At 33.8% G+C, this 16,278-nt stretch overlaps 1 protein-coding gene across 1 annotated transcript in view; it reads left to right on the forward strand.

Annotated features, from left to right (window-relative positions):
• Positions 1-16,278, forward strand: part of FSTL5 (follistatin like 5) — a 791,029-nt gene that overhangs the window by 108,917 nt on the left and 665,834 nt on the right. The gene's annotated exons all lie outside the window — the stretch shown is intronic.

Below are 16,278 nucleotides of genomic sequence, written 5' to 3' on the forward strand. Positions count from 1 at the left end.
GTTTACCGAATTATTATAATGACTCTACAGTGTTGTTAAATAATACATGGAAGTGGCCTCCTTAGAAATAAAGAGTCTAACAACTTGTATATTGCCTGACCCCTCCTGAAAAGTGGGAGTTTTGTTTCCCACCTGTTTGTATTGTGCTTTTGGGAGAGCAAAGAGAAAATATTGTCTGTTTTCACTTTCCATATATCATTTGATTTACCTGGGTTGTGTTCCCTGATAAAGAGAATCACTTTACAAATTGGCCTTTTACTAACCAAATGCCAGGCCAGAAATAAATGAGAACTAAATCGTTCTGACTGGATACCTGCCTCTGATCTGCTTCATTAGCAGAAGGCCCTCCCCAGTGGCCCTTTGAACTCTGAGTCACTGTGATCTATTACATTTTGTTAGTTGTGATCTACTCTAGTGGACTTTTTACTTCTTAAGAGCATTTTGGTGCCACTGACCCAGGAAAACTCTGGTTTTGTATGTACTCCAATATTGCTAGTCCTGGAGATGCTGCTGTTAGATGAGAAGTGATTAGATATTCATCTTTAAGAAATTAGAATGCTTCCCACAGTTAAGATTATTTAGAGGGCAGGCATAAAGATATTCACTAAAATTAACTCTCCAGCTTAAGCTAATGTTATATTTCAATCTTGGAGTTTCAGTTCTTATTTGGAAAAAAAAAGTCGTGTGGACATAATTTGTACAGAATAATATTGTCTAAAACAACAAGGATTATTTATGCTTAGTTCATAGCAATGCTTTTAAATTTTGGCAATTTAAATTCTGTAGGGTTCTCTTAGTCAATTTTTTTAGGACTCGTCAGTTTAACAAAATGTGCTTTAGAAGTCTCTATATTTAATCTAATGCACAGAGTTTGTCAAATTCACATTAAAAACTTCAATAACAGCACATTAGTGAATTTGAAAACATGGGGGATTTTGTTGAGATTCAATTTCAAATTATTGATACTCGAATTAAACTACAAAGTAATAATTTAGAGACAAGATAATGAAATAAATCATATAACACAAGAAAGTAGTAAAACTTTGAGAAACTGATTGTTTTGTAATTAATTTAAAGGGAAATGCCAATCTATGATACATTTATAAAGAATTATATTTTGTAACACTTTATACAATGTCTAGAATGGACCTCTCCTAAGGAATTTTCCTGATTGGTGCTTTTAATTCAGTACCTACAGAGTAATGAACAGCAGATTCTCCTCCAGACACCCCTCTTTTAATTTGTCAATACACAGTTTTGTGCACAGAGGGAAAATACCTTTTTAAAACCCTCTGGCAATCCCTGGCAAAAATAAAAAAATAAAAATGAATAAAACCCTCTAGCAATCAGCTTATGCCCTGCAGCATGAGATTTAATTATTCTTGTCGGTTTTAGGATACATTAAATATATTAAGTCAGAATAAATCCTTATGCAATTTGCCATAGAAAAATACAATGAAAAATGTAAGTAAAATTATACTTAAAAGCGATTGAAATCGTATTTGAGAGGGCTTGGGGAACCTAACACACATAGATAATCTCAATACTATGTTGTTTGAAGAGACGTTGCTCAGTTAGTGATAAATAAGACAGAATATGGAGGCCCATGTGGAGCAGAAAAAAAAAAATATATATATATACATATACATACACACACAGACACACACATGTGATTTTAGGGAGACAGGAACAGTTTTCCTGACTGCGATTTGTATCATTTTAATTTGGGAAAAGTTATGACACCTTTAAGAATATACACATTATTAGCTTTTTCATTAGCTAACATCATCTTTTATCTGCTATAATCCCTTAATTTTTGTTTTCCTGAAGTGTGTACTATAGTCTTATCTCTTCAACCAGTGTAATGTGTTCCTAAAGCTGTTAATTTCTTGCACCTCCAACCACACATCAAATCCAAAGTGCACTTCATTATCTTAAAATTTCTTCCCAATTTTACTGTACTGCATATTATTAAGTATTTTTCTCCTATTTTTTTAAATTTTTTCTTAAATGTTACATAATCCTGCTCCAATTCTCATTTACATAATTTTTCTTTTTGGAAATTTAAGTGCTTTGAAGTTGCCCTGCCCCTGTCTAGAAGAATACACTGATTAAAGCATAATTTTACTATATCCACATATCTATACGTGCAAGTTTAGGGACGAATAAACATGAATACATCCTCATTATATTTTCATTGAATTAAAAAAACCTTTTAAACACATAGAATAGTACAGAGAAATACGTAATAGGAAGTCACATGCTCATAACCATATAAGGAAACATTAATGTTCCAGATTGCTTTCATATTTCTAAAAATAAAAAAAAAATAGAGAAAAACCTCATATATACCTAAAGACCCTCTTTACAGGGCACCTGGGTTGCTTAGTCAGTTAAGCATCCGACTCTTGGTTTTTGGCACAGGTCCGTGACCTCAGAGCTTCGTGGGTTCAAACCCCACATCAGGCTCTGCACTATAGCACGGGGCCTGCTTGGGATTCCCTCTCCCTCTCTCTCTCTCTCTCTCCCCACCCCCACTCACACTGTCTCTGTCTCTCTCAAAATAAATAAATAAACTTAAAAAAAAAAAGACCCTCTCTCCATTTCCCTCCCCTTTCTTCTCCTCCTGAAATTCTTTTTCCTATAGCATAAGGCAACCGATTATCATACAACACAAATCCATTTACCCAGAAGACACACAGAGCTCTTTTAGTCATAGGATCCATCTTGAGATGATATTCATTGCACTAATTCAGTCATACTCTCAACTTGGTACACTCTAACCTTAAAACTAAATTTGAAAGTTAACCACCACCTACATACCTTATGTAAAATCATAGAAGGAAGGTAGATTAATATGAAAGACAATTGGTTGTTTTTTACATGAGGTACAGAGTAGAGCAAAGCAGAGAATACAGGTAGTTTCTAAAATCTGTAATTTTCAACTGATCACAAACCAACTGTAAGTTGGTTTTTATAACAACCTTCCTTCATTAACTATTTCATGTTTTCTGGATCTCTAGACAATATTTCAGCCATTAGAGTTCTGTTGTTGTTTTCTCCAGTAGGCTGGGCTGTAACTTCTTTTCTAAAGGTCCTGAGTCTTTAGTGATTTTTTTTTCTGTATTAGGTTGCTAAAGCCTTCTTTCAATATTTGGCAATGGATGTAGGAATATTACGAGTTAGTCCAAAGGAACTTCTGAATTTCAGACAGATGTTTTGTGCCTGAAACCCTATTTTCTTGATCATAATCAGTCTCCCTATCTTCTTCTTGTTTCAATTGCATGAAGATATACAGTTGTCAAGTAGTAATTTAAACATCCAATTCAATAGAAGAATATTTTGTGCCTTAGAGCATTTCTCCCTTGAATACTAAAATAACATAACTCGGAGTTGGAAAAGGAATGAACAAAAATTTGAGAATACACTATTAAGTATAATAATAAGAAACATCTCTCCCATTTTTTACCTTTGTTCCCTGGCATTTGGGATATGAAAGAACAGCATCATATATTAGTTATCAATTGATAATATCCATTTCATCTTGAACCATTAATTTGCAAGCAGTTGTTTCCTCCTAGTTGGTAATGTAGCTAAGTACTCAATAAAATAAACTATTGAACTTCTCTGTAAAGCCAGGTGCTTCTGAGTATTGGAATTTGTGGTAAAAGAAGTGAATTTCATAGTTGTATTAATCACTTCTTTTACATAAAAATTAGTTATTTGGGCTAAACACAATATTATGTAGGATGTATAGCAGTAAATAAGGCATTTGGTGAATCTTACGATGGTGACAACTTCTGAACTATTGCTGATAGGAAAGTTACAGATTACTGTCTATTCTAGTGTGGAAAATATCTATAAACTTCATGATGAAATCTGACCGATGTAATAAACCTGCCCCAGATAATTGGCTTGTTCATCTGGTTACAGATGATATATTAGAGATTTAGAGTCAATTTCTGCTTTGGCATAACCACACTACTTTTCAAGGGTGCTGGTGATCAACCCAATGCCCTTATAAAGATTTCAGTCTGGTATTTGAGGGAACATCATTAAAGAGCTTGAATATGTAGTTTAAGATAAGTCTATTCTAACTTCACTATACTTTGAGTGTTTTATTTCATCTTTTGAACTATATAAAAATACTAGGACTCTTAACATTATTTAATATAGGGCACTGATAAGTATTCTAGTTTTGGTCAATAAGTCAAACAAAAGAATCAAGTGTCCTATTCTGAAGCTAGTCTAATAAATTCGGAACATTAATAATTATACCCAGATTGATTATTATGGCCTAATCTAGTTATTTTTTTTCCTATGTAGGCCATCACTCTTAGAATTCATCTCTACATGTGCCATCCAAATTTTCACTGGAACCAATGATCAACATCTTACAATTGTTATTGTGTTAGTTACTTCTTCCTTAATCAGATTTTGCTATTTTTCCCTTTGGGGTATGTGGATCTTACACTTGGGGATAAGAAAGGGGTAGGAAAGTATTGGTATCTCATTGTAAGGTAACTATTGCAAGTGAGGTTACTGTAATTTCTTTAAGCATCTCAGGAGTAATTTGATTAGACTTAGAGTTGATTTTACTGGCAAGGGAGGTATTGTAGTGTGTATGTGAAACTATCCATTTGCGTCCATTCTAAATTTCAGAAATCTACTTCCTCCAAATTGATACATTTAACTCTTATATAAGAGACATGCCTTAAATCCTCATAGAGATGACAGCCGAATACTAGAATGCTAATTCTGGTCACTTCAACTGTGTCTATCATTCAATGTCACCACATTGCTCTCTGGCAACAGTAACATCAAGAAGATGGCCTGTCACACAGCAGTTGTGTTCCAAATCTCATGCAGGTGCATCTAATTGGAAGAACCCAATTCACATCTAAACCTTCACAGAAAAGGAAGTTTGGGAACTATAAATATTACATTTTCTATCTATCCAACCAACAGTATGTACAGGAGGCTGAAAGATCAGGAGGCTATGGTACAACCTGTGGGAATGATCTCTCTGGAAAGCTTTTGCTTTTTATTCTGCCTGGCATCTTAGCAATATCCAACCAAGGGCAAATTTTGTGCTAATATCTTACCCTGGGTTTTCCTATAGCACAGATATTACATATTTAAAATCTACCCTGGTGGGCTTACAGTTGTGATTATGTGTTTTTAGAGATTTACTCAATCCCCTAGAAATGAATCAGAGATAGTTGCCTTGTTTTTTTTGTGGTCCAGTGGATATATGTTTTTATTTTTTTTTCCTAGTTCAGACTTTCACTAAGGGTACAGACCACTGATGGTGCAGGTTTTTTGCAGTCCCCAAAGATATAAACCAATTTTTGGAAGCCCAAAGCTTTATTTCCTGCTTCATATGGGCAATATTTTTCAAGCCTCAGAATTGCTTTACCAGCAACTTATGAATTGTGCAGTATTCATCTTGACTCTTACAACTTGATTTTCATTTTCTTATTTGTTTCTAGTACTTTTTGTTTCTTTCTTTCTTGAAAGCTGAGATATGCATTTAAGTAAAATTTGTTGTGTTTCTCCAAGAATGTCTTGGAGGGTGTGTATGTGTGTGTGTGTGTGCATGCATGTGTTTGGAACAGGTTTTTGAAGCTAGTAGCCAAATTATCCTTATGGTAATCACTTCATCCCACTTATCATTATCTGGTAAATTTATTTCATTTTATATATTTATAGATATTTAATTTTTGTCTGATGGGAAATTGGTAGTTTTCCCTGTAACTCTCTCTTAAAAATGTTTTCTTGATTTTATTACTATATTATTTGATGCCAATTTCCAGTAACAAACACTTTCTGGATAAGCTTTGGACCATTTTCTCATAGATATGGAGGAAATCAAGGGAAAGCAGTGATGCAAGCTCTGAAACATCTTACTTGGAACATGAATTCCTTCGAAATGTTCTGCTAAGAAATTTTCCCATCTACTTAAGATGAAAATATTGGCTTTCTTTTGTTATTAATATTTTTGTTGATCTTTAATGCTGACTGTTTTGCCACAATTAAAGTAAAAGGAAGAAAATGAAAGGGACTTGCTTGTAGAGAGTTCATATAATAGTAAGATACTAATTTCAATAATTATGCAATAGGTGTATAGTAGGAGGAAAAATTCACTCATATATTTTAGGGAATTTAATTTATTAATAACTGAGGTTTATATTATATAAAACATATATATGTATATATACACATGTATATATAATGTTAATTCAACAGATATTCATTAACCCTTGGCACATGATATCACTGGTATTTCATATGAAATTTAGTCTTTACTGAAAAAATCCTTTGGTTATAGTTGTAAAATACACATAGATATGTTTAGGAGGGAACAAAAATTCAAATTAAAAATAAATAAAACTTAACAAGCTTTACAAAAATACCATCACTTGACCCATAAACACTAAAGGAAACTGCACAACTATGATTACACAAAATAATAAATGCAGCTGAAAGAAAAGTGATTTTAAAAATCTCCTTAGGAAAGGAAGAATCATAAATTTATAAGTTACCAAATGGTGAGCAAAATACTTGTGTTTGGGGAATTACTTGAAGTCACTAAAGGCATAATTTAGAATCACCTAAAATTAGAAAATAGCTGTGTGTAATCCAGCTGACTTTGTGAAGGCCTAATTGTGCTGAACTAATTTAATTTCCTTTTATTATAGATTAAGAGTTTTCATAAGCAAGGGAACAACTGAGAGATGTAGAAATTCAGGTAGAAAAGGTAGATTTTAGCATATAAGACTTCTCATTGACAAGCTGAAATTTATAAAATGCATCATGTTTATTTTTTAAATGCATTGCTCAAGATTCTCAAAATTCTCTAGAGATAACAGTATTGCTTTGGCAAAACTTGAAAACACTACAAACGTTGCCTGATCTATCCTATCTTATTTCTATAGGAGAGTAGTATAGCAAGAATATTCAATTTTACATACAGGAATACCAGAATAAGTAGGGTATTTTATTTAGAACCATTAATTTCCCGGCAATTTTACCCATTACATATTATCATGACAAAAATTAATTCACCAAAGTAAACTATTATGCAACAAATATTCATTTTTTACACTTGCTATTATAGTCAAATATTACCTAAATACTTTTTAATCATAAGCATATTTTCAAAGTACAGCCACTTGAGTCCTATGCTTTGCTACTTCTTGAGATATTTCTTGATATAATTTTTCTGTTTTTGCAAAAATTAAAGATATATCACAAATAAATGCATCACAGTTTGCCTTTATATAAACAGTTCTACTATAATGTTTGCAATTTAATCAATCAGATAGTTTACTAAAAGAAACAAAAAAAAAAACCCCAAGAAAAATGAGTTTCCTAAATTTGTCAGTGTAAAAGAAGTTATTCTTTTTTAAATCAACACAATATTATTATATTGAATTTATACCCATAACACACACGCATGCATATGGTAGTGTGATTAACAACAATATATTAACAACATGCATTTTTACATTTTGTATTAGGGTGCTCCAGGGAAATAGAACCACTAAGATATATACATATTTTGAAATAGATTTATTACAAGGGATTGGCTCACATGATTTTAGAGGCTGGTAAGTACCAAGATCTGTAAGATGAGTCAGTAAGCTGAAGACTTAGGAGAGCTGGTGGTGTAGTTCAGAGTCTGAAGGCCTGAAAACCTGAAGGAACAATGATATAGGGTCCAGTGCAAGTGTTAGCAGAATCAAGGACTAGGAAGAACAGTTTTTCAGTTTGGGTCTGAAAGCAAGATAAAGCTGATGTCTCAGATCTAAAGGAATCATACAGGAGAAATTCTCTTTTCTTTGGGGAAGGTAAACCTTTCTGTTCTATTTAGCCCTTCAACTGATTGGATAAGGTCCACCCTAAGGAGAGCAATCTGCTGTATTCATTCTACCTATCTACATGTTTATCTCATCCAAACACCTAGGATAATATTTTACAGAAACATCTAGAATAATGTTTGACCAAACACCTGGACACTCCTTGGCTCAATCAAGTTGACACATAAAATTAACCATTACACATTGTAAACTTAAGAATGTCAGCTAGGTTTTGAGTGAATATATCTTAGGTTTCAACAATCTTATATTATACACAGCAAGTATGTGCTGTTGTACCAGAATGCAATTACACTGTTAAAATTGTCTTCCTTGAAGGGTGCCTATATTTGTCATATAAGTATAAAACTTGTCTCTGTTCAAAGAACTTGATCACATATGTAGAAAAAAAAATCATGTTGTATATTTGTTCCTTAAATTAGTAGCAAATAAATGAATAATTATTAGTGATTAAATGAGTCATTTGTTTATTTATTAGTTTTTACCTTATAATATTCCTAATAGATTTCAGAGCAAGGTTATTTTTATTTATCTATAATTTGTTATATATTACCTTTTTATGTTTAAACAGTAATTCACTTATTCATTAATTAAATATTGAGTAAAGTTTTTAAGTATTCAATCAGTAAAGGGCCAATTATTTACCCATAGCATCATTGATACTTAATGACATCTAATTCATATGTTGTATTCATTTTGAAAATTACACAGAAAAATCAGGCAGGAAAATTTCATTTCAATATTTTATCTCTACATTTTAGAAGAATAACCACGCTGGAATTCTCAGGGTAAAGTTTCATCTTGATTTTATTCTATGTATGTTAGTGTAAAACAAAAGATATGCTTTAATAAATAAGCACATATATTTTGGCTTTTTAGATGTGAATTAATATTATGAGCTCTGATTAGATGTCCCTTATTAACTATTCATTATTTAGTCTGTTGAACCAATGTCAATTAAACTGACATTCATTATTGAAAAAAAGACAGGCTAGGTGATCTAAGTCTCCTTCATATTTCTCCCATCTAGTGACACTCCTTAGTATCACTCACTGATCGCTTGCTGTAAATATTTATGTTATGATATTCCAGTGGCATATATAGTATCTAACTAAGCAACCATACCATTTCATCAAAACTGATGCCAATCCTCACCTAATTTTTCTGTTAAAATATTACATCAAAAGACGATTATTTCAGTGTTCTGGTTCAGTTTATGTGTGTTATATACATATTATAAATAAAAGGAATAATGAAACCAGGAGTTCCCATTAAGCCCTTTTGTATCCTTCTTAGCTACCAATTTCCTATAAACCAATTTCCTATGTCCCAAGTTATGTGGCATTCAATCTTATTTTCATAGGTGGAAGATGTCTCTTCAATTTCACCTTGTGTTTCACCAAATTCATACTGAAAGAATTGTGTTCCCTCTCAGTGTCTAATCTTTTATTTACTGGCACATCCTATTTCTAGGGTTTTACACCAAACCAAATAGGTGGTATACTTAGAAATTATAGATTTCAGAAACCCAAAAATAAGGGCTAGCAGGGAATAAATTATTTTAATAAATTAAATGTACATTTACTTGAAATGAATTATGATTGTGTGGAGAGCTCTCAAACATGTGTTCTTGGGGCGCCTGGGTGGCTCAGTCAGTTAAGCGTCTGACTTCAAGTAATGATCTCACGATTCATGGGTTCGAACACCGCACTGGGCTCTGTGCTGACAGTTCAGAGCCTGGAGCCAGCTTTGGATCTGTGTCTCCCTCTCTCTGCCCCTTCTCTGCTTGCACTCTGTCTCTCAAAAATAAAGAATAAACATCAAACAACAACAACAACAACAACATGTGTTTCTTAAGTATCACACTAGGAAAACTTCTATAATAAGCCAATCTCAGAAAGAATAAGACCAGAGGAGTCTCAAGGGATGACACTAGGGGCAGATATAGTTATGTGGGAGGAATAGGGAAAGAGTGAGCTTTTCCATACATTCAACCCCTCTGTTTATGTCCCTTGCGTTTCCATTATACAGTACAACTCTGGGGTTGGGGGTGGGGAGGTAGATAATGTTTCATTTTTAAGAAATATAATGAAAACACTGTATTTAAAACATATTATATATATATATATATATATATCCATATGTATACCATTCCCATTGCTTTTGTTCTTTTGTGTGGATCCATATTTCCAACTGGTATCTTTTTCCTTCGGCCTAGAAGATTCATTTTAACATATCTTACAGCAAATGAATCATTTGGGCATAAAGGGCAAATTAGATGTATAGTATCATAAGGTTCTCTTATTATAGAAGACATGAGGTAATATGATTTGATGGTAGATATGTTCAAGCTGGAAATAACCCCCTAAATAACTAATAACATTTTTAAAAAGCCTAAAGAGTTGTAGCTAATAAGTTAAGGATGGAGTTAACTCAAAATGGTATAAGACCTAAATGAGAAACATAAAAGTATAAATCTCATAGAAGATAACATAGGAGAAAAGCTAGAAGACCTTGGATATAGCAATGACTTTTTAGTTACAACAGCAAAGGCACATTCCATGAAATAAATAATTGATAAAATGGACTTCATTAAAATTAAAAACTGTGCTCTTCAAAAGACACTGTCAAGAGAATGAGAAAACAAGCCACAGACAAGGAGAGATATTTGCAAAACACATATCTGATAAAGGAATTGTATCCAAATATTCAAAGAACTCTTAAAAGTCAACAGTAAGAAAACAACCTAATAAAAAATAGGCAAAATATCTGAAAAGATATCCCACCAAAGAAGATAAACAGATGGAAAATCAGCATATGAAAAGATGTTCAAATAATCCAAAAGGAAGAAGAAAAAGATAAGTAATCAGACAGCAGAAAGGACAAATGCAAAAAATAGCTAGATAATAGATTCACATCTAAGTACATTAATGATCACACTAAATATAAATTGTCAAAACATTATAGTTCAAAGGTAGAGATTGTCATCGTTGCATCAATAGGCAAGAAATAATTATATGCTGCCTATAAAATTCACTTTAAATATAAATATACAAATAGATCAAAAGTTAAACAATAGAAAAACATATCACATGGTAACATTAATTAAAGAAAAAAGCTAGACTAGCAATATTGTAAGCAGGAGTTAGAGATCTCCAGAGAAAGAATGAGGAGATGCAACGTTCTTGACATAAGAAAAGTAATTTTAGGCTCCTAGCTGATTCCCCACCCCACCCCAACTATGCCCTACTATGCTCCACTAGCTCCTGCAGAACTTCCCTAGGAGGTGTCAGAATCACAAAGAAATGCAAAACCCCAATGGTTAAAGATTTTAAAGGAACAGAGGGAATGTAAAAGCTAATGTCTCTACCAGACCAGGAAATAGCCTAACTACATCAGAGACAATAAATCAGTGGTAAAATTCCCAGTACTGTTTCCAGAGTAAGCAAGACAATAATGAGCTCAAGATGTCATCCAATTTATGCCAGCTCTCAGAGCATGCCCATAGCCCCTTCTCTTTGTCTGATAGTTACCTCTGCTTTAAATTTTTTCTTTAATGTTTTTGCTTATTTTTGGGAGAGAGAGAGAGAGAGAGAGAGAGAGAGAGAGAGAGGCAGAGCATTAGCAAGGGAGGGGCGGAGAGAGAGGAAGACACAAAATCCAAAGCAGGCTCCAGGCTCCAAGCTCTCAGCACAGACAGACCCTGACCGGGCCTCGAACACAGGAGCCATGAGATCATGGGCAGAAGTCTGAAGCCCAACCGACTGAGCCACCCAGGTGCCCCTCCTCTGCTTTATTATAATGCTAAATATTTGCTCAAGGAGGAGCACAAGTTTCATTAACGTAACGTAGGATACCTATACAGGCATGTGTTCTAGGTATGGCTGCACAACTTTATGCCTGCCTTTATATGCAATGGCAAAATTTCCTTTCTGAATATTCATTCTGAACCTAACTAAAGTGAACCCACTCACCCCCTCAGAGAGTCAGGGTTTGGCTTTGGGGATTTTTTTCAAGAGATCTCCTTATTTGCTGCAAACAGTTTCTTTTGTGTGATAACTCTACCTGGTCCTAGTCTCTACCTGTAACTCACCAAGAAGCAAACTCATGTTAGTTCAGTTACAATATCACTACAAGAGAAAACTGATTTCAGGGTAAAACATATTTACTGTAGATAAAGAAAGTCATTTCAAAATGATAAAGGGGTCAATCCATCAAGAGGGAAGAGCAGTCCTAAACATTCAAGTGTCTATAAATGATGCTTCCAGATATATAAAATGAAAAGAGAGAGGGAGAGAAAGGAAGATACATATTATAAGGAAATGGCTCACAACATTATGGAGACTAAGTCTCAGAATCTGCAGTTGGGAAGCTGGAGACCCAGGAGAGGCTTGAGACCTGAGAAGAGCCTGTTTTTCAATTTCAGTCTGAAGGCAGGTAAGGACCTGTATCCCAGCTCAAGTGGTCAAGCAGGAGGATTTCCTTCTTACTCAGCCTCTTTGTTCTATTTATTTCTTCAATTGTATGGGGCCAGCCACATTGGGGAGAACATTCTGCTTTACTTAGTTTACTGATTCAAATGTTAATCTCATCTAGAAACACCTTCACGGAGGAACCCGGAATAACATTTGAACAGATGTCTGTGTTGCCCAGTCAAGTAGACACATAACATTAACCATCATATGTACCATCAGCTAATAAATGTTCACCCCTTCTACAAACAAGCCTCAGATGCAATCAGCAAAACAGCACACAGGTTCTCAAGTTTACTTTTGATCAAGAATTTTCCATCAGTAAATAACCCTATTTAAGAAGAAAGCCACTGGCCTGAGGATGAACAGAAAGGCATATGAACATAGTAAAAGCTGGTAAAGAAGTTTAACAGGGAGGCCTAGAGAAGGAGAATAAAAATACTAATGGAAAAATAGCTGAATAGTGAAGAAAGAAAGAAAAGATAGAAGAATGTAATTAAGGTAAACATTGGGCAAGGGGAAAGAAAGAAAGTGTACTTCTTAGTTTCTTAGTCTATTTGTCATCAATCTGCATGAAGAAACATAGATTTAGAAAGTTGACACAAATCTCTGAGAGGAAGAACACAGTACAGAAAAAAAAAACTTTCAAGAAGAGTTAGTTTTAAGAATTCACTTCGTAAGTAATGAGAAGAGCTTCCTAGAAAAGTCTCATGAAATGAGAACCTTGTTTAATTCCAGAGATAAATTAAAGGAGTATAATTGTCCAAATATAAAGCTCTCAAAGTAAAGCATCTATTGTTTTAGAGGAGTACAAACATTTATTTTTTAAGAGCCTACAGTTAGTTTTGATCAAACAATAACAAATCAACAAGATTTTAGAAAAAGAAAAACTCAATGATTTAACTGTCCATGACAAATTTAAGATAACTAATTCTCCTATTATAATGATATAAGTTGTTTTTTTAGAAATTAACATCTACATTTAGAATGTTTACCGTGTATCATAAGATTTGAAAGGATGGTTTTACTGTGCTTTTTCATTTGAGTATAAAGAATTTTAGATGATACAGCATATTGATCAATACAGGCTATCAGTAAAACTCAGGGAGCCATCAAAATACGCCTTTTGAAATTAAAATGCAATCATTGTTTTATAGGTGGAAAACAGGAATGAAAAAATTCTCATATAAAAGAAGTTTATAAAAGCTTCATTAAAAGAGGTTTTGTTATTCAAAACTATGTGTATTTAAGTATGAAAATAAGTGGTAAACAAATACTTCAAAAACTTTTCATAATTAAAAAAAAATTTAATGTTTATATTTTTGAGAGAGAGAGGGAGGCAGACTGCAAATAGCGAAGGGACAGGGAGAAAGGGAGAGACAGATTTCGAAGCAGGCTCCAGGCTCTGAGCTGTCAGCACAGACCCCTGATGACCCATCAACTGTGGAATCATGACCTCAGCCAAAGTTGGACACTTAACCGACTGGGCCACTCAGGCGCCCCAAAAACTTATTCATAATTTAACAGATAAGACAAATGAAAGAAGAATGGAGAGAAAATGGTGGAGCAAGACAAGAAACGCACACAATAATAACCACATTGCGGTTATTAAAAGACTTATTAAAAGACTAATCCCGGAAGAGTTAAGGACTCAGGTAATTAAATGATGCAAAGATGTAACAATGGAATTGGAGGAGTCAGTAGGAAAATGTGAGGGCATTCAGAATATTTTTCGAAGAGCAAAAGGAAAAACTCCATTTAAAATAGTAGCATATAGGAGTACCTGGGTGGCTCAGTCTTTTAAGCCTAGAACTCAGGTTCGGCTCAGGTGACGATCTCAGGTTTGGTGGGTTCAACCCCGCATAGGGCTCTGTGCTGACGGTGTGGAACCTCTTTGGGATTCTCTCCCTCTCTCTGTCCCTCTCCTGTTCACTTTCTCTCTCTCTCTCTCTCTCAAAAAGAAAAAAAAAAATGAAAATGAAAATAAGTAACATGGTAGTATATAATACAAATAATAAAGAGATGAATTTTATGAACTTGAGTCAAGAGACTGTCGTTTCAGAATCATTAATAAACTGGATAGAATTCAAATAAGACAATACTTTGTTTATAGAGAAACTTGATTTGAGGACCATTTGCAATACCTATGAAAAGAGAATCATGTGACTTTTATTGTTGTCATCACTCTTATTAGAAAACATGAAGGGATTTGAAAATGTTGCTTACTTAGTATGGGCAAAAAAGCTCAGTCATCCAACTAAATTGTGTGAGTAAACATACATTTTATAAACATTCTTCAAGTAAACTTTATTTTATCCTACCCTTTAATTGCCAAGACAGGGCATGAGGAGGACAACAAAGAAATTATTCAATATTTAGTTATAATAATAATCAATCCTAAAGTGATTTCTTATTTAGAAGATACATGACAATGGATATGAAATGAGGATGGAAATGTCAGATGCATGATTGTAAGTTTTTAGAAGAAACAGAAAAGAGAAAACAAATGTAAAGTGATTATTACCTGCATTTACTAAGGCAGCCAAAAAAGGTATGATGTTGGATAGGAAAGTTTTATTTCTTTTGGGAAATTCTAATAGGAATTGAACTAAGAAACAAAAAGTATCCTGAATGTCAAGGCAGTATTAAGAATTTCTCTTTCTGTCTATACAGATTGCCTGCTTAGTGTATCTATGCACTTGAAATAAGACTACTCAACTACTACTTAGACTTTGTATCCTGGACAGCAGTAAACTCATGATAAGATAAAATATTGGTTTCTATTTGCTTAATCTGTTATGAAAATGCCAATTTCATGTAAATGTTGCTAATCAGAAATAGTATGTTCCATATATCAATTGGAGAAGATGTTTTAACTTCATGCATATAATTCAGGTAGAGTTTAGAAAGCACTTCTTGATTAAGTAGTCATTTTATTAAAAAAAAACAGAAAGTAAGATCTCAAAATAGTTATTTGTTTAATGCTTTACAAGGTTTTATTGAGAGGGATACTCTAAGTAGATTCACCAGTTTAATTTTTAAGGCAATTAAAAAACAAAATTAAAATTTTATGCCTTCAAATAGCCATCATACTTACTGAATGGAGGAATTACAGAAAATTGATTGCATATTTAACCATAATCTCATTATGTTAGAATACTATAGCACATCAGTGCCTAGACTTTATCTGATTCTAAATGAATCATGTCCAGGTGGGGCCAGCTTTATGAGCATGTGACCTACACAATTGCTTGAAACCCCATGCGAGTCTGGGCCACATATTTGGATTCTTACTGTGCTGTCACTATTTTGAAATTCTTAATAACTTTTGAACAAAGGGCTTTGCATTTTCCTGTTGCACTGAGCCCTGCAAATTGCACAGCTGATCCTGACTCTGGGCCACAAATACTTCCTTCATTTATTTTAGGGAGTCCTAGGGTAACAGTTCCTCCTGTGTGCTGTCTCTGTGACTTTTGCTTTTCCATGGAAACACAAATGGCAATAGGAAGGTTACTGTTGCTTTCTGCTGCTCCTGACATCAGTTTTCAACGCTCTGGGTGCCTGAGGCTTGTCTGTTGACCTGGAATGGAGAGAATGACTCCTTGCATATGCCACCCGTATTCCAAAGCAGAGTCTCAGAAAATTGCTCACCAAAGCTGTGCCTTTGGGTTTATCATTCCCTTTGTTACTCTTGGGGAGTCTGGGCAGTAATGTGGCTTCAGTCATAATTCCTCCGCTACCTTGCTGGCTACTCTTGCCTTTCACTATTCCTCATAATCGTCTTCCTTATCTTTGTTCTCTTAGTGTGTCACTTTTATTTTTTTGCTTCCTCTTCTTTACTGTAGCATCTTCTTACCTTTTATCTTGAACCAGAGCCCTTCATTTTACTTCCAGGAGAAAAACAAAACAAAACAGAAAAAAAAAAA

This window comes from Panthera tigris, chromosome B1, assembly GCF_018350195.1.
Source record: "Panthera tigris isolate Pti1 chromosome B1, P.tigris_Pti1_mat1.1, whole genome shotgun sequence".
In the NCBI taxonomy this organism is placed as follows: domain Eukaryota; kingdom Metazoa; phylum Chordata; class Mammalia; order Carnivora; family Felidae; genus Panthera; species Panthera tigris.